Raw genomic sequence first — 23,412 nt, 5'->3', positions numbered from 1 at the left:
GGGGGGCGTTTGCCGGTTGGGCGGGGCCGTTAGCAGAGCCAGGAGGGCGCAGGCCGTTTGCCAGGCCAGGCGGGGACCCTTCTCGCCGCGCCGGCCGCCAGGGGCCGCTTGTAGAACCTGGTAAGCAGTGGCCTCGTGGCTAAGAGCCGGGCGGGTGGGGTGGCCGATCACAGAGCGAGCGGGGCTGCCAGGAGAGCCAGGATGGCGGAAGCCGTCTGCCGGGCCAGGTGGAGACCCTTCTCGCTGCCCCGGGCCGCCGGGGGCCGCTTGCAGAGCCGGTTGGGCGGTGGCTGCGGGATTGGACCTCTGCGCCCGCGTGGCCGGCCAAGATTCACTTGTCTGGGGCCAACTGTCACTTCTAATATAACTTACTACTTCCTGGCAGGTCTCCTTTCAGCGGAATTTTGCTAGAAGTTCCTCAGTAGGTAGAATGTAGCTGCTTTAATGGGTGTTTCTGATCCGGTTAATGTGGAGATACTGAAAGTGCTGCTTCCTTGCCAGCCGCCATGTTGGATCCATGTTACTTTTTCCTTAATAAATTTTTATTTGTCCTTCAAAATGAATTAATGGATGTGATTCAGAAAAATAAGAAGTCTTTTCTTCTTTCAAAAATATTTTTTAGAGCTATCTTCATAGCCTTATTTCTCAGGCTATAGATTATTGGATTGAGTGTTGGGGGCAGAACAGTATAAAAAACAGTGAGTAAAAAGTCTGACACAGTTGGAGACTCTGAATGTGGCTTTAGAAAATCAAAAACACTAGTAGAGACGAATAATATGACAAGATAGTTGGGGCAGGCAGGTAGAAAAGGCTCTGTCTCTGCCCTCAGCAGATGGTATCCTCAGCAAAGTAGAGAATATATGCATGTAGGTGACTCCAATAGAGATAAAGCAAACAAATGCCACCAAGGACAAGAAGCCACTAACCCCAAGCTCACCCACATATTCATTATAACAAGAGAGTTTCAGAAGCTGGGGGACATCACAGAAGAATTGATGAATGATGTTGGCACCACAGAAGTGGATGGAAAATGTAGCGGCTGTGTGCATAACTCCAGCAAGGATTCCACTGACCCATACGGCTAACAGTCCATGAGCACAGGTACTGATATCCATGATGACTTCATAGCTCAGTGGAAGGCAAATGGCCGCATAGCGGTCATAAGACATCACTGTGAGTAATGCCATCTCAGCACAGCCACAGAGAGTGAATGCAAAACACTGCAGTATGCATTCCCAGAGGGAAATATAGCCATTATGCATGAAAGAGTTGCAAATGGACTTTGGGACTGTCACAGAAATGTAGCACAGATCCAGAAAGGAGAGCTGTTTCAAGAAGAAATACATAGGTGAGGAGATACTGTGGTCCATGGAAGTGGTGGTAATAATGACAATATTGCCAACTAGAGCCACTATGTATAAGACTGAAAAAAGAGCAGCAAATAGCATTTCTATTTCAGGCTTTCTAGAAAAACCCATGAGAATAAATCCACTCATTTTAGTGAAATTAGCCATTTTCCTTCTTGATTTCTAAGAATGATACTGACTGTAGGAAGAATGAAAAATCCTAAAAATACAATGTTTGTTATTCAAGAATCTAATGTACTTATTTGGCAAAATGGAAGCATGAAGATTGGATCATCAGCCCACCATTTTAAGCATGAAATAGCTTTACATACTAAGAATTGCATAGAGTAATTTTAAATGTTTTGACTCAACCATAAGAAGGATTAGTAAAATAGATAATATAATTTAGTGTCACTATTTCTAATAAAAGGAAGAAAAAATACATGATTGAACTAATGGAACATACAGCACCCAAGTATTATACACACTAAAGGTTTCATTCATTTTATATGAGCACAGCACAAACACATTTTTGGAGACATTTTTGAAGTGTCTGTTTTTTTCCCAATAATCTTCCTAATTTTATATCTTATTTTTTTCATTGAAACACAGTAATTTTACATTTTTATGAAGTATGGTATATTTTAATTTGTGCATGCAATATGTGATAATCTGTTTTTTTTTATATTTTTTAGTTGTATATGGACACAAATGCCTTTATTTATTTTTATGTGGTGCTGAGGATCAAACCCAGTACCTTACATGTGCCAGGTGAGCCCTCCACCACTGAGTCACAACCTCAGCCCTGATAATCTGTTTTTATATCACTACTGGTACTACCAGATTCTTTAATTGCAATTTCATATTTTTTTTCAAATATAAGAGAACAAATTCTTAACATTTTTTCTTTCTCCATGCATTCTTTGGAAAAATAATGTTAAACATACATCATTTATTAATAGCATCTGTGTAAAAATTATGATATACAGTTATTGCCCTTATCATAAAATATATAAAATCATCTGAAAAAATTATAAGTGATGAAAGGCCAAAATTTTTCTACTGCATTTTAGAAAAAGAAATCAAATGACCAATATTCTCAGGAAAAGTTATCTACCCTAATTTTTAATTAAATAATTTTAAAGTAACAATGAGGTACAACTTTTATTCTAGTCATATTAGCAAAGATCCAAAACCCACAATTCTCTGGGCTATTGAGAATGCAGTCAGATATGATCTTAATCATGTAGTTATGTTGATGAAGTTTTCACAGAATCTATTTCAGGTGTATCTCTGGATTTATCATAGGAAGTTCAGTCGTCCCTGTGTCTCTGGAGGGTCAAGATAATCAATCTTTAAACTGCTTGGAAATAATTACTACTGTTATGTGCCATATTTTCTTAGATTGTTTTCACTGTGTTTATTTTTATGTATCTACTGATGGTTTATATATTGTATCATTCTTTTAAAACCCAAAGTAGTTATTATTATCACTATTATTTATCTCATTAAAAACAGTTTAATCATAATTGTAATGCCATCTATTTTTTTTTCTTTTTTTGAGAAGTGCTGAGGATCAAACCCAGGGCCTTTTGCATGCTAGGGAAATACTCTTACTGAGCTACATCTCCAACCCATGCCACCAAAATTATTATTATGTAGATAAGTAATTCAGTAATCCTCAACTTGACCATTAAGTGATTGATCAATTTTTGTTAATCATGTAATAATTCTTAATGAAAATAATTTCCTTAAATTCCCATTAACCAGATTATTTAATTAAATATTTAACACAAAATTGATTCATTTAAAGGAGATATTGTGAGATGGGAACAATGCTCTGAAAATATATTTTTGGAATATGAAGGATTTAAAATGTTCTTTTCTTGATTCCTAATTTTTTCTTTTTGGTTCCAGAGATTAAACCTTGGGGTGCTTAATCTCTGAGTCATATCCCCAGCCCATTTTAAAATTTTTTACTTTTTATTTTTATTTTGAGACAGAGCCTCACTAGGTTGCTTAGGGTTTCTTTGAATTCCTGAGAGTGGATCTGAATTTGTGGTCCTCCTGCCTCGGCCTCCCAAGCTGCTGGGATTATGAGTGTATGCCATCATGCCAGACTGATTCATAATTATTATTTAAAAAAAATCTAGATTTGATAATTTTTTTGCATGTGTGTGGGACTGAGAGTTGAACCAGGGGCACTCAACCACTGAGCTACATCCGCAGCCTTTTGATTTTTTTTAAAAATTTGAGACAGGTTCTCACTATGTTGCTGAGGCTGGCTGTGAACTTGTTATCCTCCTGCCTCAGCCTCTCTGGTAGTTGCAATTACAAAAAACGCAGTGCCTGGTCAAGTAAAAAGAAGTGTTTAATCAGTTTTTCTAAGCTAAATGCCAATGTCTTTCTTTATCTCATCTACTCAAAATCTGTAATTCATTTGCTTCTCATTATTCATTAAAATATCTTTCTGAGAATCCAAGCACACTCACCTTATCACATCCAGGAATTTCTTCCCTAAACCTGGGGTAAATCTATCAATGTATCAACTACCATTTGGCAAAAGGTCCAGATCTTCCTAATTCATTCCCTTCCAGTAATATTTGGTGCGTAGATAGAAAAATAAGGTGTTTCAATTCTTTTTCTGGCCACTGGAGGCCAAGCTATATATATCTTTGACCCTATAAGAAAGGTCCCTGAATGCTCTGGGTATTTGGGACCCATTGTAACTGTCTTGGGACCGAAATTTGCAATTCTGTGATCTTTTCCCATGGAGTATTTTTTTTTGTCAATTTGAATAAATAATCACACCTACTTAATTGGAATTTCGTTTTATTTGTGCCCATTAGACCAAAGCATTGTGGTTTATGCTTTATAAAGCATTGTGGTTTATACCATGAGGTTAACTCCTTTGTTCAGTTTGTTCATTGGAAAGTAAATGCATAAATAGGGAACTCAAGGCAATGTGGGGCACAACTACAAAGCAGAGGTTGTTTGGCCTTCACATGCTTCCAATTTAGATATTACCATATACTCAAAGAATCACAGCATGAGAAGAAATTGTAAGATCATCATGGCCAATCAACATCATATCAAAATTTTAGATACTTTTTTCCAATTATGTAGTTTGTCATTCTCTGTTTGAATGCTTCAGTTCTAAGACTTTACTATAACTTTCGGACTTCAGATTCTAGGAATTGAAAGGTGAACATATTTTGGAGTTCTCCCTCATATTGAGTCCAATCTTCCATTTTACTATTTCTTACCTTAATATTGGAAGGGGTAGATGTGGTTCTTATTATTTTATTATTAATTTTTTATCAAAATCTAATAATTATACACATTATGGTACCGTGTGATATTTCAATATATGTATACAGCTCGACCTGATCAAATTTTTCTTTTTTCATCTCTTGCTATCTTTACTTGTGTGGTCTGATAGTTTTCTGTAGTGGAATGCTTTGAATTTTTTCTCTTTTCATTTTGTGCATCAACTGTAGGTATTGGTCTTGTGGTTACCATGAGGCTTATGCAGAACATCTTATAATTATAAAAGTGTATTTCAAGTGTATTTCAAGCATCAATTCTAAACTTTTATATTCCCATTTTATGTTTTGAGATCAGAATTACATCATTTAAAAATATGTATTCCTTGGGCTGGGGTTGTGGCTCAGCAGTAGAGTGCTCACCTAGCATGTGTGAGGCTCTGGGTTCCATCCTCAGCATCACATAAAAAAAAAAAAAAACTAAATAAAATAAAGTATTGTGTCCAACTACAACTAAAAAAATGTATTCCTTTGTTAATAGTTTAGTTTCACACTCTTTATTAGGGACAAAATTCTTGAATACCTTACCATTATAGCCTTGGAATGTTCTAACTTATGCTATTGAGTTTTGTGCTTTTCTAATTTTTATGCTATAAGTTAATGACATTTTGTTTCAACTTAAAGAACTACATTTAGTAATTTTTGTAGGCTGGGCTAATGGTGATGAAGTCCCTTCATTTTTTTTTTTTTTTTTTTTTTTTTTTTTTTTTTTTTTTTTTGCATGGTAAGGTTTTTATTCCCTCTCATTTTGGAAAAATAACTTTGTTAGGCAAAGTATTCTTGTTTGCCATTTTTTTCCTTCAGTACATTGAATGTAAAAGATACTTGGACCCTTGCATGTTATATGTTTTTCATCTTTTCCTAAATCCAAATTTCATGTCCCCAAGTTAATGAATTTTTGTTTATCCAATTTAATGTTCCAGACCCTAGATCAAACATACTCAAAATTCAATCCCATAGTGATATCTCAGTATGTGCCAGCTAATAATTTCAGATACTTTGTGTTAATCTTGATCCTCCTTTAACAGCCTGAGCACATTTCTACTTAATTTATGCAGGAATTTAACTCTAATTTTTAGCTTTGCAGTCAGGAGAAACATGCATTCTTGTTTATGGTAATGTAGATGATAGAAAGTGTTTTAATTAACTCATGGATCTTTATAAGGATATTATCAGGAAAATAACTTTGTCAGTCAGGATACTACAGAGAAACAGAGCTAATATTACTTTATCTCTCTGTGTCATCTATAATCTATCATCATTTCTCCCTCTCTATATATTATCTACCTACTTACTTATCGATGCTTCATGTATCTACCACTCATCAGGTATAAAAACTGACTCACATAATTATGGAGGCTAAAAAAATCCCAACATCTGCAGTTGGCAGGCTGGAGACCCATTAGTCAATGGTGTAGTTCTAGACCAATTCTGAGGATCTGAAAACCTGGAGAATCAATGCTGTAAGTTCCAGTTTGAGTAAAGAAGACAAGTAGCTCAAGCAGTCAGCCACAGTTCTCTGTTACTCATTGTGGTGACTAATTTTGGGTGACAAAATTTTTCAGTCTTCATAATGTTGTGAACCAACTACCCTAAAAATTTCCTTTTCATATATGTCAATTTATGTTTATTCCATTGGTTCTCTATTTTTGTAGACTTTGACTTATACGCTCACTTTTTTTTGTCTATTCGGGTCTCTAATTGATTAGATGAGGCCTTTCACATTATGAAATACAATATGATTTACTCAGTACACCAATTCAAAGGATAATCTCAGCCAGAAACATCATCACAAACACAATCAAAATGGCTCAGTTAATTGACACACAATACTAAACTTCAAAATAGTGAAAGTTTAATAGACTTGTTTTAGCTGACCATTATGAAATCCAATGAGATGAACTGAAAACCAAGTCATTCAATTTTCACTCAGAATTCATGGGAAAATTAAAGGTTTCAGGACTGCCCAGATTCAAAAGAGTAAACCATATTTTCAGTCTTGGATACATTAAGATAGCAGGAAATTCTCAAAATGAGAAATGGCCACATAGCAAAAAACAAATTCCAGCATGCTGCTACAAATGTATGGATACTATGTAAAGATCTCAAGGATGTGCCTATATTATTGTTTGTTGAAGTCTCAGAATGATTAAGAGGAAATCTAGAATATATTCTAAAAATCTTAATGACAGGTCTATCCCATACAGGCTAGACAGGTCCATAAGAATCTTAAGTATGCACCTTGTAAAGGTTTTCAACTAGATGCAAAAATGTTTCTAGAAATCATTTGAAGTAATGCTGATATATAATTAGCATATAAAAATTTGTCCATATTTAATACATACATCTTGATGTATGTATTTATACATTTATACATTCAGGATGCCATCACCATTACCAAGGTACTAAAATTATTTATCACGATCCCCCATTTCCTTGTGATTTTTGCCTTTATTTGTTAACAATATTTAACATGAGATTTATTCTCCTCTTAATGTATGTTGATGTGTATATTATAGGGAATATGTTGTAGATCTGATCTCTTGATCTTTACTTGCATAACAGAAACTTTATACCCATGGAGAAACCACCTCCTTCCACCAGCCCCTGGCAACCATCATTTTATTCTCTGCGTCTATGAGCTGGACATTTTTGACACTCTATAGTGTAATTAATGCAATATTTGTATTTTTGTACCTGTCTTATTTACTAAACATATTGTTCTTTAAGTTTATCCATGTTGTCACTGCTGAATCTAATTTAAGATTGAGCAATATTCTGTTATATGTATAAACCATATTTCTCTTTTCTTTTTTGTTTGTACATTATAAGTGTACATAATACTGTGATTAATTATGCCATATATATATATATATATATATATATATATATATATATATATATATATATATATATATATATATATATTTGTAAGACCAACCTTGCACGTGACTTAGTCACTCCCCTGGGTGATTGGAGCATTAGGCAGATGCTGCCAGACTGCCCTGCCCTTTTGGGTTCTAGTGACAGTGTCTTCCTGCCAGGCATGCCTTCCTACAGCCCCATGGGTGGAGCTATGCTTACCTGTTCCTTTGTAATATAACCCATTGCCCTGTTTGGGATAGAATGTTCCATGGAAACACCTTTTGTGTGTCCCCTTATCTTACTGTGCCCTTGCCCTTCCTAGATGTCAGTCAACCTGCTGACAATGGACATCATGAAGATAGACTCAGCCCCCTGAAACCTGACCCCTTGCCTCATTTGAATAGCTTATCCTCAATAAAAGGGGTCAGCATGTGCAGGCTCTCTCTCTCTCTCTCTCTCTCTCTCTCTCTCTCTCTCTTTCTGCAGACCCTTAAGGTCAGAGGAGCCATCACAGCACCCCCAAATAAAAAGTTTTTTCTGTCTCTTGTGTGGTTATTTCGAGCAGCCCAGTTAGCCCAGTTCCCCTGGAGTGACCCATGAGTGTTTTAGTCATGAATGAAACCCGACATATATACATGAACATAACATAATTGGATCAATCTCTGTGGTAGTCAGTTTTTTCATTTCTGTGACCAAAATACCTGATTAGAAAAACTTGGAAGAGAAAAGGGTTATTTGGAGCCCACAGTTTCAGAGATTCAGGCAATGGCTGTTGACTCAATTGCTCTGTACCTCAGATGAGACAGAATTATGTGGAAAAGGTGTAGTTGAAGAAAGCTACTAAGGTCATGGCAGCTGAGAAGAAAAGAGAGAGAGAGAGAATGAGAGAGAGAGAGAGAGAGAGAGAGAGAGAGAGAGAGAGAGAGAGAGAGATTTTATATTTTGGCGGACACAACATCTTTGTTTGTATGCGGTGCTGAGGATCGAACCGGGCTGCACCCATACAAGGTGAGCGCGCTACCTACCGCTTGAGCCACATCCCCAGCCCATAAATGGGAATACTTTTGAATATCTTTCTTTTCCATGAACAAGGGGATGAAGTGAAAATAACACACCAATGAGATTAAAAACAGATTCTTGAGATTCTTTTTGACTTGGTTCTGTTTTAAATATTTCATGGTAACTATTGACAGTTTGGCCATTTTACTTCTTAAATATATCTGAAGATAACAGGTGCCAGAACTCTTTAGGTAAACCACTGATCATTTTACTTATGTTAATCAGTTACTACAATATGATTTGCTTTACTTAATTTCCTTATTGGATCAAAAAAGTAATTTTCATTTGAATTGTGAAATGTGAATATAAAATCATCAATTCATTTAGTTAAAAATTTTTTCCTCCTTTCTTTAATTTAATTTTGTTTATTATGAAGGAGATGGAACATTTCAGTTGTGTTTCTCTAGCTCATTCTCTCTTCAGCATGTCCTTTATGTGAGATTCTTCTTTTTCTGCCACATGGTACCTTTGAGTGTCCTCTCTTTATTTACTAGAAATCTCTTGGACAGGGCATTGGTAAATCTAACACTTGTGCAGTATTTGTGCATTAAAATAATAAAGAACATAATTGGCTAATTTTTCACATGAATACACTTTGTGTGGAAGTGGAATGTTTTAAGGGTTTACATCGCAGTGGGGAGAAACATTTTGTATTGTGTATATGTCACTAAGAATTATCTTAAACTCAGCTTCTCCTTTCTCTCAGTTACTCTCTTTCTTGGTTTCAAATAGCCTGAAAATCCCCATAGCAATAATAAAATTCTGCAGATTTCTATGGTTCAGAAGAATCTTTAGAACACTATTTGTTACATCACCAGCTGCAAAAGTAGAATATTTTATCAAGAAGCATGTAGAAGGTAAGCCATTGACACTATTTATATTCAGTGCAGAGTGAAATATAAAGTCTTTTTATTGCAGGTGGGAATGCAAGTTGTTATAACCTCTGTGGAGGGTACAATATTAATGCAATCAGAATTATAACACCTGTATCTCTTTACCTAATATTTCCATGCCCAAGAATTTATCCTAAAAAGACTTCCATATATGAAATAGACTTTTATATATATCCTACAAATAGATTTTATACACATGCCATGTAAAGTTTTTATGTGTTGGAGCAAGACTTGAATTAGTATAGATATGTAATGTGAGGGGACCAACCTAATAAGTATGACACATCTGGAAGTAGCATGTAGTAGGCAGGTTAAAACAGAAAAGGTAAATTTAATGTACTGATAGGGAAAGATCTCTAAGATACACCTAATTTGGTACACTGATTTATTCACATAACAATATATTTTTGTTCCATTCTTTCTATAAGTAAATATTTGTATTTGTTGGTGTATGCATAAAGGCTCTCTGCAAGGACAGACAAGCAGACACTAATGTTGGTTGCCCATGAGGGTTACCTGTGTGGGGGTGGGGGCAGGGAGGGGCTTCTTATTGTGCAGAGCAGTGACTTGAATCATGGTCTTACTGACTCATGGCTGTGTTAGCACTAGGAACTTGCTGTGTACAGGTGCAGATCAAGATGGCTCAGTTGCTATGGTGATGCCTGACCATGTAAACTGTGCAAAGGCACAGATTTATGTAACTCTGGACTTTGAGCTTAGGCACCAGCTCCTGGGAATAGAGAATTCTGAACATACCCAGATAACCCTCATGTCTCACCAGTCCTGTGTTCTTCAGATTGCCTGCTTTGCTGAAACTTTCTCAAAAATAACCTTTTGATGAAACCTGTATAATAAATGTGCTGAGCTAGCTCTGAGTCAGTCAAACGCTAGTGGAGTTTGACTGCCCAGCTTTTTCTCTATGTGCTTTTCCTCTGTTTGTCTTTTCTTTATCCCCCATCACCTCTTGTCTGGTCTTCTCTGAATTAATGGATGCAGCTGAAAGCAGAGATGACAGGGCCATGCACATTAACTTTTTATACATTTTGAATTTTGAATCATTATCTATTAAAAGGACAAAAACAAAAAATAATCAGGACAAACCTGTTAAAAATTTTCATAACTCGCATATGAACTGATATTTGTTTCCAATGGCATAAACATAACATTAAATTAAACTTTTAAAAACATAAAATTTTAATAATTTTATTGATAAGTCTAAAATGTGTTAGCCTAGAAGGATCACACAGATAAACAGACCAAAATATTATTCATATATACCAAATGTAGGTAGTATACACACATTTCTATACCTGGTTATGTATAAGAACACATTATAATATATTGTAAATAAATATTATTGTTATAGTTAAAGCTTCGTCCCAGGGTTTCATAAATTGACTTCCAGACCACTCACGTATAATAGAATCAAGTCTTTATTGAAGCACACCAGTGGTGGCTGACCAGAACATAAAGCTGTTCCCCTGATCAGCCCCAGACAATTGCAGGGGCACTCCTTATAAGCCTGAAAACCGCAAAAGGGATGTTTGGGGGGGTCTAGCCAACGCAAGCAAGCCAGGTTACAGAAGTGGGACAGTGCAGTCAAGCAGAGGAAAGCCTAACCAATCACAGTTATCCCAGTCACCCCAGTTACAGAAACAGAGCCCCATTACCCTAGTTACAGAAAAAATGCCCCATTAGGTAGTTCCATGTTCTTAAAGGTTTCTATATCAAAAGGAAAAGAACATCTTGCCCCAGTCATGACTCTTCTACTTGGCATGGTTGTTTTACAGGATGAAGTCATAAAACAAAATGGAGTCACATTTACTCCTACTATCACATTATCATATGATATTCTTAAAAACAAATTCAAAGTTAGGGTTTCATGGTTAGTGTTCCATATATAAATGTTTACCTTCTGTTACCCAGGAATATATAGTTTAACACAACTAGAGCACATTATTCCATTTAGAATTTTTCTGTTATCCAATTTCCTCTGTTGTACATATTCTAAACAATTTGAGAAGAGTATACTTATATATCTCCACTTTCTCATTGTCTGGAAATTTATGCCTCAGAAGAGTTCTCTAGATCCCTTCAGGTCAGACTCTCTTTCTGATCACCCTAAACAAGGCATCCTTCACTTCCTTGTTCCTCAAAGTATAGATCAGTGGATTAAGAACAGGAGTGACCACACTGTACATGATGGCAATGATGCAATCCTGGTCCCTGGAGTTCCCTGAAGTAGGGCGAATGTAGGTGAAGATAACAGGAGCAAAGAAAATAATAACCACCATGAAGTGGGAGGCACAGGTGGACAGTGCTTTGTGAAGTGTGCTGCAGGACTGGGTCTTGAGGAAGAGGTAGGTGATAATGTAGACATAGGAGAGAAGGTCAGAAAGAAGGGGCCTGCAGCGATGGTCCCCGTGACAGTATTGAGCAGCCTCTGGTTGAGCTCAGTGTTCCCACAGGCCAACTCCAGCAATGGCTTAATATCACAGAAGAAGTGATGGATGTGGTTGGGACCACAGAAGTACAAGTGAGATGTCATTATGGAGTGCAGCAGGGCATAGAAAAATCCAGTGGCCCAAATGGCGATAGCCATCTGGGTGCAGAGCTGGGGATTCATGATGACAGTGTAATGAAGTGGTTCACAGATAGCTATAAAGTGGTCAAATGCCATCACTGCCAGCAACATGGCCTCTGTGCTACCCAGGAAGTGGAAGAAATGAAGTTGGCTTATGCATCCCATGAAAAATATTGCTTTGTGTGTAGAGAGGAAGTTCTCCTGCATCTTTGGCAGTGTCACTGTGGAGTAGTAGATATCTAGACATGACAGATTTCCCAGGAAGAAATGCATAGGTGAGTGGAGTCTAGGATCAGAGATGACAATCATCAGGATAGCTCCATTCCCAGCCACATTCACAAGGTAGATTGTGAGGAAAACAGCAAAAGAAAAGGCTGTTGGTCTTGTATGTCTGTTAATCCCAGGAGGAGAAATTCAATGACTGAAGTCTGATTCAACATCACTTAAAAGAAAAGAAGAAGTAATTTTGAAACATTATTCCTAATGAGGATCAGTATTTCTAACTGATGATTTTCTTGCTAAGACAAAAAAATTTGAGGGAGATTGTGGTAGTTTTGCATGAAACCCTGCCTCAGATCTTGTGTAGTATTTAAATGTTTAGGCTACATGTGTTGTGGATCAGTCATTTTTAAAATTGGATTTGTCATTAATATTTTTCTTTCTCTTAGGGATTTAGAGCAGGTTTTCAGTCTACCATCTTTTCTAGCTATGAACATCTACATTCCAAAACAACTTCCTTTTCATCTCCTAAGTCAGCTGCATGAGGTGGTAATTTCTTCCACCACCTTCTTCTACCACCTTACTGAGTGAGAAGCAACCTGAAGAATTTTACTTAAGAAAAATAGCCAGGGATGGAATTATTGCATCATAAAGTTCTTAAATAAATGAAGAATCCTTAAAACAGGGGCAATAATTTTTCTGCAGTAAAAGGGGCTAGGGCTGTTCTCTCATCTCTTTCTAATTGACATTCTTGGAAAAGTCACAGAGCCCTATTTGAGTAGGAAATGAAATCACACTAATCATTTTTAATATAGGTATATTTGAAATTTTATCACTGCTACATCCAATTATGGGCTTAGTTTCTTTTATAATTTGAGCCTTGTATTTTCTCAAGTAGGATCTGAAATCACTTTTTTTATGAAAAATGTTTTTCTCTTGTCTAGTTGCCCTGAGACTCTTTTTTAAGATGCCCAAATCCCTGGATCAACTTTCTTCCTCCTATGAGTTAAAGTTTCCCCCTTACATTACTTAATGCTATCTCCTTAAGTATCTATTCCTTTAATCCTTTAAAATCCTGTCTTCTTTTTGACACATTTTAAGTCTCATTTTATTTTGCCTGAAATAAATTCAGTCCTCAGGAATAGACTATCAAAGAATATTCTACCTCAGGTGGAAATCACCTCCTTGACTTTTGGTTCCTTTAATGCATCACCAGCAGTTATATTGTTTTTCATGACACCAGAAGTCTGTCTGCTTTGTATCAGCTCTCTGCAAAGTTGTCACAAATTTCCAGGTCTCCTCAATTGCAAAAGTGTTTTCTGTCTGTTCTTTCTTTCCATTAAATAAAATTCTTGTCTTCTATTAAAGAAATGCATTAATTTTCATTTCTTTTGCAGAATTGAAATAGCATTTACTTTGTGAATGCTGAGACTTTTGAGGAATTGTAATTATTAATTATGAGATTTGGTATTTGACTACATTGTTCACTGAGAAAACTCTTGAATTTTTTATCCTATAATGTTTGCAATGTATCTGGTGTTATCTCATTTAGCCACACTGAGAAAAGCAGACAAAATTCCAAGTAGCTCTTGGTTCCCCCTTTAACAGGTACAGTGAGTTAACTTGCTAATTAGGAAGGGAGGAGAAAGGACATTTGGGGAACCTGTAGATGGGGGAGAAAGTGAGAGAAGAAAATGAACTATAGGGAAATCTGAAAAGAGATGCAGGCATTAAGGTGTTTTCTGAAAAATGACAATTGTTTGAGGTTTGAACAGTCACAGAGGAAAGAAGAAGCTGAGTAAAAAAGTGAATGAACTAGGGACTCCTTTCTGGGAACCTCTGGGAATTTTGGCTTTATTTTGGAGAAGATTTTGGGAAATTAACATCTATTATACCTCCAGGAAGAGTTGTCTTCCAATAATTCAGAATAACTTTCTTAATAGCCATTCACAGGGTGTATAGTTCAAAACTTTTATCACCCTTTCAAATAAACAAGTGATCTGCAAAACAAAAATCTTGCTTCTCTGACCCAATAAAATTGCATCAAAAATCTGTTTGATGACAGAAAAATATAAAAAAAAAAACCAAGAAGACAAACAACAAATTATTTTTTCCTAACTTCTAAAGAATATTAGATCACACACTCCTCTGTATGACATAGTTCCTTTCCCTACAATTTCAGTATTTAGAGATTACAGATTTGGCTTGAGGAATATCTAAAAAGACAGGCATGTTAAATTGATAATGAGTTATATCATTAAAGATGTGGGAAGTAAAGTGCTTTCAAAATCTATATGATGAGGAACCTTCATAAGATATGAAACCAGCTTTAACTCCTGAACAATTAGCTATAATGCCAACAAGCAGACAGATCACTCATTAGAAAATATGAGATAGAAATATCAGATAGGGAGATCCAACATGGCGGTGGGCACGGAGGTATCAAGTCTCTGACCTCTCCCACTGCTCGGGCATAGGGAGTTCTAAATTGTCTAAATGCCGTTTACTCAAGATCACTAGGCATTGTGAGCTAATGTGGATCTGGGGCAAATAGCCTGCTTCTATCAGAACACACACCAAGCCCGGAGCGGCTGAATTCCGGCTCCCATTCAACTGTGTCTCACAGACAAACTGCTCTGGCTCAGGTCTAAAGAACCCACAGAAACTGCTTCTCAATCCGGGTCCTTCTGAATACTGTGGAGATAAATACCAACCAAGCCTTCATAGGCAGTGGCAACAGGATTGAGAAAGGGCTTGAGAGGGCCGGTCAGGTCCAACCCGTTGCTTTGGTCACTGGGCAAAAAACGAAATGCTGCCATTCACATGGGATACCAACATGGCAGAGAACTGACATCATCAGAAAGCAGTGGAGGAGATAACTTCATTGATACCAGCGACAACAGCATCAAATAAATTTATAGGAGTAAACAGTAACTCAGCAGCCAAACAGAACAAGAAGTAACATAAGCAGCATGAAAAAGCAAGGAAGAAAAGGAGTACAAACAATGCAGGACAGCCTAAATATACAGGAGGACCTAGAGGCATCAGAAAAATGGCCAAATAAAGAACTCAAAGAATAAATTAGATAGATGGAATGGAATCTTAGAGACGATATGAGACAGCAAATTCAAACAATGAAAGAACTCATTGAAAATGAAATACACAAGCAAATAAAAGAAGCAAATAGCATCTTTATCAGGAGATAGAGATTATAAAATAAATCAAACAATAATTTTAGAAATGAAGGAAACTATAACCCAAATTAAAACTCAATTGAGCATATCACCAACAGAGTGGAGCAAGTAGAACCAGAACATCAGATAATGAAGACAAAATATATCATCTTGAAAAGAGTCTAGCCAACTCAGGAAGGCTGGTAAACAATCATGAGAAAAACATCCAAGAGATAAGGGATAACATAAAAAAAAACAAACTTAAGAGTCATCGGGATAGAGGAAGGCATAGAGGTTCAAGCCAAGGGCATGGACAACCTGTTGAATGAAATAATTATAGAAAACTTTCCAGACATAAAAAAGGAAATGGATGTACAAATTGTAGATGCATACAGGACACCGAGCATACAAAATCACAGTAGACCAAAGCCAAGGCACATTGTTATGAAGATATCGAATATACAGAACAAAGAGAAAATATTAAAAGCTTCAAGAGAAAGGAGGCAGATTACATTCAGGGGTAAACCAATAAGGTTAACAACGGATTTTTCATCACAGACGCTGAAAGCAAGAAGATCCTGGAAGAACATATTTCAAACTCTGAAAGACAATGAATGCCAACCAAGAATTTTGTACCTAGCAAAATTAAGCTTCAGGTACGAAAACGAAGTAAAAATCTTTCATGATAAACAAAAGTTAAAAGAATTTGCAGCCAGAAAACCAGCATTGCAAAGCATCATGAGCAAAACACTACACGAGTAAGAAATGAAAAAAAAAAATAAATAAATAACCAAAACCAACAGTGAGAAGTACCTCAGTAAGCCAGAGAGCAGGGGGAAAGCTAATCATGGAGAAACAAACCAAATTAAAAAAAAAAAAAAAAAAAAAAAAAAAAAAAAAGATAAATAATCAAACATGGCTGGAAGTACAAATCATATATCAATAGTAACTCTAAACATAAATGGCTTAAACTAACCAATAAAGCGACATAGGCTGGTAACATGGATTAATAAAAAACAAATCCAACAATATGCTGCCTCCAGGAGACACATTTGATTTGAAAAGACATACACAGGCTGAAGGTGAAAGGTTGGGAAAAAAACATACCACACACACGGTCCTCGTAAGCAAGCAGGGGTGGCCATCCTAATATCGAATAAAATTGATTTCAAGATTAAGTTATTCAACAGGGATAAGGAAGGACATTATATACTGTTAAAAGGAACCATTCACCAATCAGACATAACAATTATCAATATTTATGCACCAAATAATGGTGCTGCGACATTCATAAAACAAACTCTCCTCAAGTTCAAGAATCAAATAGACCAAAACACAATAATTATGGGTGATTTCAACACTCCACTCTCACCATTGGACAGATCCTCCAAACAAAAGTTGAATAAAGAAACTATAGAACTCAATATCACAATCAATAACCTAGACTTAACTGACATATAGAGAATATATCAACCATCATCAAGTAGATATACTTTTTTCTCAGTAGCACATGGATCCTTCTCAAAAATAAACCATATATTATGCCATAGGGAAACCCCCAGTAAATATAAAGGGGTGGAGATAATACCATGCATTTCATCTGATCATAATGGAATGAAACTGGAAATCAAGGATAAAAGAAGGAAGGAAAAATCATACATCTCATGGAAAATGAACGATATGTTACTGAATGATCAATGGGATACAGAAGACATAAAGGAGGAAATAAAAAAAATTCTTAGAGACAAATGAAAATACAGACCCAACATATCGGAATCTATGGGAAACAATGAAAGCAGTTTTAAGAGGGAAATTCATTGCCTGGAGGTCATTCCTAAAAAAAAGAAAAAAAAAAAAAAAAAAAAACAAATAAATGAGCTCACACTTCATCTCAAAGCCCTAGAAAAGGAAGAACAAAACAACAGCAAATATAGCAGAAGGCAAGAAATAAATAAAATCAGAGTGGAAATCAATGAAATTGAAACAAAAGAAACTATTGAAAAAATTGACAAAACTAAAAATTGGTTCATAGAAAAAATAAATAAGATTGACAGACCCTTAGCCATGCTAACAAAGAGAAGAAGAGAGAGAACTCAAATTACTAACATATGAGATGAAAAAGGAAATATCACAACAGATGCTACAGAAATACAGAAGACAATTAGAAATTATTTTGAAACCCTATATTCCAATAAAACAGAAGATAGTGAAGACATCGATAAATTTCTTAAGTCATATGATTTGCCTAGAGTGAATCAGGAGGATACACACAATTTGAACAGACCAATATCAATGGATGAAATAGAAGAAGCAATCAAAGGACTACAAACCAAGAAAAGCCCAGGACCAGATGGGTATACAGCGGAGTTTTACAAAACCTTTAAGAAGAATTAAAACCAATACTTTTCAAGTTATTTCAGGAAATAGAAAAAGAGGGAGCCCTTCCAAATTCATTCTATGAGGCCAACATCACCCTGATTCCGAAACCAAACAAAGGCACCTCAAAGAAAGAAAACTACTGACCAATATCTCTAATGAACTTAGATGCAAAAATCCTCAATGAAATTGCAAAATCCTCAATAAAATTCTGGCGAATCGGATAACACATCAAAAAAATTGTGCACCATGATCAAGTCGGATTCATCCCTGGGATGCAAGGATGGTTCAATATACGGAAATCAATAAATGTTATTCACCACATCAATAGACTCAAAGATAAGAACCATATGATCATCTCAATAGATGTGACAAAGTACCACATCCCTTTATGTTCAAAACACTAGAAAAACTAGGGATAACAGGAACTTACCTCACCATTGTAAAAGCTATCTATGCTAAGCCTCAGGCTAGCATCATTCTCAATGGAGAAAAATTGAAGGCATTCCCTCTAAAATCTGGAACAAGACAGGGATGCCCTCTGTCACCACTTCTATTCAAAATAGTCCTCGAAACACTGGCCAGAGCAATTAGACAGATGAAAGAAATTAAAGGCATAAAAATAGGAAAAGATGAACTTAAATTATCACTATTTGCGGAAGACATGATTCTATACCTAGAAGACCCAAAAGGGTCTACAGAAAAACTACTAGAACTAATAAATGAATTCAGCAAAGTGGCAGGATATAAAATCAACACGCATAAATCAAAGGCATTCCTGTATATCAGCAACAAAACTTCTGAAATGGAAATGAGGAAAAACACCCCATTCACAATATCCTCAAAAAATAAAATACTTGGGAATCAACCTAACAAAAGAGATGAAAGACTTATACAGTGAAAACTACAAAACCCTAAAGAGAGAAATAAAAGAAGATCTTAGAAAATGGAATAATGTACCCTGTTCATGGATAGGCAGAACTAACATCATCAAAATGGCGATATTACCCAAAGTTCTCTATAGGTTCAATGCAATGCCAATCAAAATCCCAATGAGATTTCTTGTAGAAATAGAGAAAGCAATCATGAAATTCATATGGAAAAATAAAAGACCCAGAATACCAAAAGCAACTCTAAGCAGGAAGTATGAATCAGGCGGTATAGCGATACCAGATTTCAAATTATACTACAGAGCAATAGTAACAAAAACAGCATGGTACTGGTACCAAAACAGGCAGGTGGACCAATGGTATAGAATAGAGGACACAGACACTAATCCACAAAGTTACAACTATCTTATATTTGATAAAGGGACTAAAAGCATGCAATGGAGGAAGGGTAGCATCTTCAACAAATGGTGCTGGGAAAACTGGAAATCCATATGCAACAAAATGAAGCTGAACCCCTTTCTCTCGCCATGCACAAAAATCAACTCAAAATGGATCAAGGAGCTTGATATCAAATCAGAGACACACCGTCTGATAGAAGAAAAATTTGGCTCCGAAATACAGACTGTGGGGTTGGGCTCCAAATTCCTTAATAGGACACCCATAGCACAAGAGTTAATAACAAGAATCAACAAATGGGACTTACTTAAACTAAAAAGTTTTTTCTCAGCAAGAGAAACAATAAGAGAGGTAAATTGGGAGCCTACATCATGGGAACAATTTTTTACTCCTCACACTTCAGATAGAGCCCTAATATCCAGAGTATACAAAGAACTCAAAAAATTAAACAATAAGATAACAAATAACCCAATCAACAAATGGGCCAAGGACCTGAACAGACACTTCTCAGAGGAGGACATACAATCAATCAACAAGTACAAGAAAAAATGCTCACCATCTCTAGCAGTCAGAGAAATGCAAATCAAAACCACCCTAAGATACCATCTCACTCCAGTGAGATTGGCAGCCATTATGAAGTCAAACAACAAGTGCTGGCAAGGATGTGGGGAAAAGGGTACACTTGTACATTGCTGGTGGGACTGCAAATTGGTGCGGCCAGTTTGGAAAGCAGTATGGAGATTCCTTGGAAAGCTGGGAATGGAACCACCATTTGACCCAGCTATTCCCCTTCTTGGACTATTCCCTAAAGACCTTAAAAGAGCGTGCTATAGGGACACAGCTACAACAATGTTCATAGCAGCAAAATTCACAATAGCTAGACTGTGGAACAAACCTAGATGCCCTTCAATAGATGAATGGATAAAAAAAAAAATGTGGCATTTATACACAATGGAGTATTACTCTGCACTAAAAAGTGACAAAATCATGGAATTTGCAGGGAAATGGATGGCACTAGAGCAGATTATGCTAAGTGAAGCTAGCCAATCCCTAAAAAATAAATGCTAAATGTCTTGTTTGATATAAGGAGAACAACTAAGAACAGAATAGAAAGGAAGAGCATGAGATGATCACCACTAAACAGGTATGAGAAGGGGGAGGGAAAGAGAGAGAAAAGGGAAATTGCATGGTAAAGGAAGGAGACCCACATTGTTACACAAAATTTCATATAAGAGTAAGTGAGGGGAAAGGGGAAAATATACAAGAGAGATAAATGAATTACAGTAGATGGGGTAGGGAGAGAATACGGGAAGGGAGAGGATGGGAGGGGAGGGAAAGGGAGGGGAGGGGGATAGTAGAGGTTAGGAAAGGCAGCAGAATACAACATACACTAGTATGGCAGTAGGTATAAAAGTGGATGTGTAACCGATGTGAACCTGCATTATGTATATAGGATAAAAATGGGAGTTCATAATCCGCTTGAATCAAATGTATGAAATATGATATGTCAAGAACTTTGTAATGCTTTGAACAACTAATAAAAAAAAGAAATATCAGATAGAAAATATGGGCAACTTTTCAGCCTTCTCCTATTTCTTTCTCTTTCCTGATGGAGTGTTCAGAATCACTGAACAGATATGAAACCTTTTTATGTTTATAGCTTAGTGATTATACATGACAGAAAAATATTCAAAGTGATATTTTATGATGAGAATTTATAATAAACTCTTTGTATTACAAAACCTCTTCTTTGCTTTCTGAAAATCTGCTGGCCTTTTAATGAGTCATGGCTCCCTAGAAAAAAATCCTGAGAGATAGTGTGTCCCCTGTGCAGAGAAGGATTCTTGTACGAATAAATAGGTACCTTTCCACATTTGAAATGATGAGGGAGTAGTATTATGATATTCCTCTGTGGAGTTCTCTTGTTTTGTAGTTCTTCCTATTTTCTTTTCTTACTGCATTTGATTCTTAATTTCAGAGTCATGGTCAGTACAAGTGTCAATAGCCTAATGCACTTGCTTAGTCAAATTTCCTTTCATTTCCTAAGATAAAGGTGTAGACTTGTTTTCTTGGGCACACCCTTAGAACATACATTGGAATTTAAAGTAGAAAGAAAGTTGGTAAAGAAAATTAATCAGTGAGTCACATATCCTACTAATCAATAGAGAAAGATGATTATATTTAATATTCTACTCACTTATTACTATTACTTTAAGGAGTAAAGGGAAGTAGTAGTGCTTTTGTTTCTTCTGACTCTTCACTGTTGGTAATAACCCTAGATTATTTTCTCTAATTTTGGCATCCAAAAGTTTACATTTTTCTCTGCTTAGAGAATAGTATTGGTTTTCCTAATGTGTATCTTCATTTATTTTCTTATCTTTTAGGTAAAAGTTTATGTCTGATTAATCCAAGGCGTAACTATGTGGATCTGCCATCTATAGGAGGATCCTAATAGCAGTAATAAATGTGTAATGTACTTTGTCCATATTTTTCCTGGGTTTTTATTTTTGTTGCTCTGGTAGGAGTTCCTTCTATATGAATCACATTAATGGGTCCTTGTTATTTTATATGTTGCAAATATAATGCAAATAAATAACCTCCACTGCAGGCTCCTTAAGTGTAAGTTATTTTTCTGAATTCCTAACATGGTCATTTAATTCTCAGAAAAGGCTGAATGAAAAAAGTACTAAAACCATTACCATTTACCAGAAGCAAATCAAGGCTCAAAGGATTCAAGTAAACTTCCATTTTTTGGTGATAAATTACAAACTAAAACTGAGGCTATTTAATTCTAGAAATCACTGAAATATAGTCTTAATTCTTTAGAAACATCACCCATATCAATTTGTTCTTTTTTTTGTCTTGCACTGAATTCCACACATTTATCAGATGTAGAGTTTAATATTTGTCATTTACGACTCTAGGTATTTAGAGGTCACATTATACATGCTATAAGAAAAGAGTTGGCATTACGTTGTCTCTGTGAAGACAGACAGACTAGCTTTTCCTTCTTCAAAGATGAGTGATATCATCTTTATAATATTCAAGGATCCCAAATTCATGCTGTTTTCGTCCACTTGTTATTTTTTTTTATTGAACAAGCTGAATTTTAATTAGTATGACTTTATTTGTGCCTTAATATCCTAAAGGTCAAATCTTTACTCTTCTTTTGTAAAAATGCCTTGAAGAGTTAAGACAGCTCTTCTCCCAAGCGATTTCGATATTATAGAAAACTTTGTTTATAGAAGAAATATCTGAGCCCAGAACAGAGCAGAAGGTGAAAACTGAGGCTAATGGATAAAGCCAAGGTTTCGGAATATGATAGTATAGTGAACAGGATCTAATAGACAAAAACCTACCTACAAAGGGAAGAAGTTTCAGTGTTTCTATTTTGGAACCTAAACTCTCAGTTTAAAAAAATGTATTTTTTGATTCAGTGCAAATGAATCAGTTCAGTTGAGTGTATTTATACTCCTAGGAACCCCCAAGGTAAGGGGGTTCTTTGAATTTACTTAATATTAATGTTACACCAAGATAAGGTGTAACACAAACACTGATGCCAGGCTATTTATATATCCTTGGGATAACTTGCCTAAATTAAACATTTCTGAATATTTAAATTATTTATTTCTAGGATATCATGAAGAATATTTAACCTCTAGTATAAATATTTATTTAATATATATCATTTGCATCTCAAACTCAAAAATAAATATGGAACAGTGTTATAAAACTGCTTTCTGGTTTAAGTAATTTTAGGCATTAGTCATTCATGAAGGTGCTCTGATAATTTCCAAATAATTTTTTTACTTTATAAAATTTTCCATGTGCTCATTTGCTTCTTATTACTACTTATAAATCCATAACTTGACATAGGAAAGAGCAGCAAATTACCAACAACTTTCTTATTAAACTGATAGTCATTAAATGACTTATAATAAATAATTTCTGTTAATAAAATTCTGTTAATTTCTGTTAATAATTTCTACTTTCAGAGCTTAAACTTTTACCAGCTTCTTCTGAACTGAAATTCATTATTTTATAATTATTATAGAGGGAAAATTTGAAATGCTTGTTGTAATTAGTCAACCTAACTTCTGTTAAAATTTGTTCATCTTCAATCTTTAAACCTTTATAAACAACATTTGGACAAATTTTAATATTAAATAAATTCAAAGAACACAAATGAATTTATCTTCATCAGAAGACATTATCAGCAGAATAAGAAAGTCAACCACAAAATAGGGGAATATTTTTTCCATCTACTGTCTGAGGATTTATATTA

The 23,412-nt window shown here is 35.6% G+C and overlaps 2 pseudogenes; both read right to left on the bottom strand.

Annotated features, from left to right (window-relative positions):
* Positions 1-577: 577 nt before the first annotated feature.
* Positions 578-1,514, bottom strand: LOC114080250 (olfactory receptor 14J1-like; annotated as a pseudogene).
* A 10,074-nt stretch (positions 1,515-11,588) lies between these two features.
* LOC114080244 (olfactory receptor 12D2-like) lies at positions 11,589-12,513 on the bottom strand (annotated as a pseudogene).
* Between the last annotated feature and the right edge of the window lie 10,899 nt (positions 12,514-23,412).

The sequence above is a fragment of the Marmota flaviventris genome, chromosome 6 (genome assembly GCF_047511675.1).
Source record: "Marmota flaviventris isolate mMarFla1 chromosome 6, mMarFla1.hap1, whole genome shotgun sequence".
Classification (NCBI taxonomy): Eukaryota; Metazoa; Chordata; class Mammalia; order Rodentia; family Sciuridae; genus Marmota; species Marmota flaviventris.
This window is presented reverse-complemented; position numbering and strand designations above follow the sequence as displayed.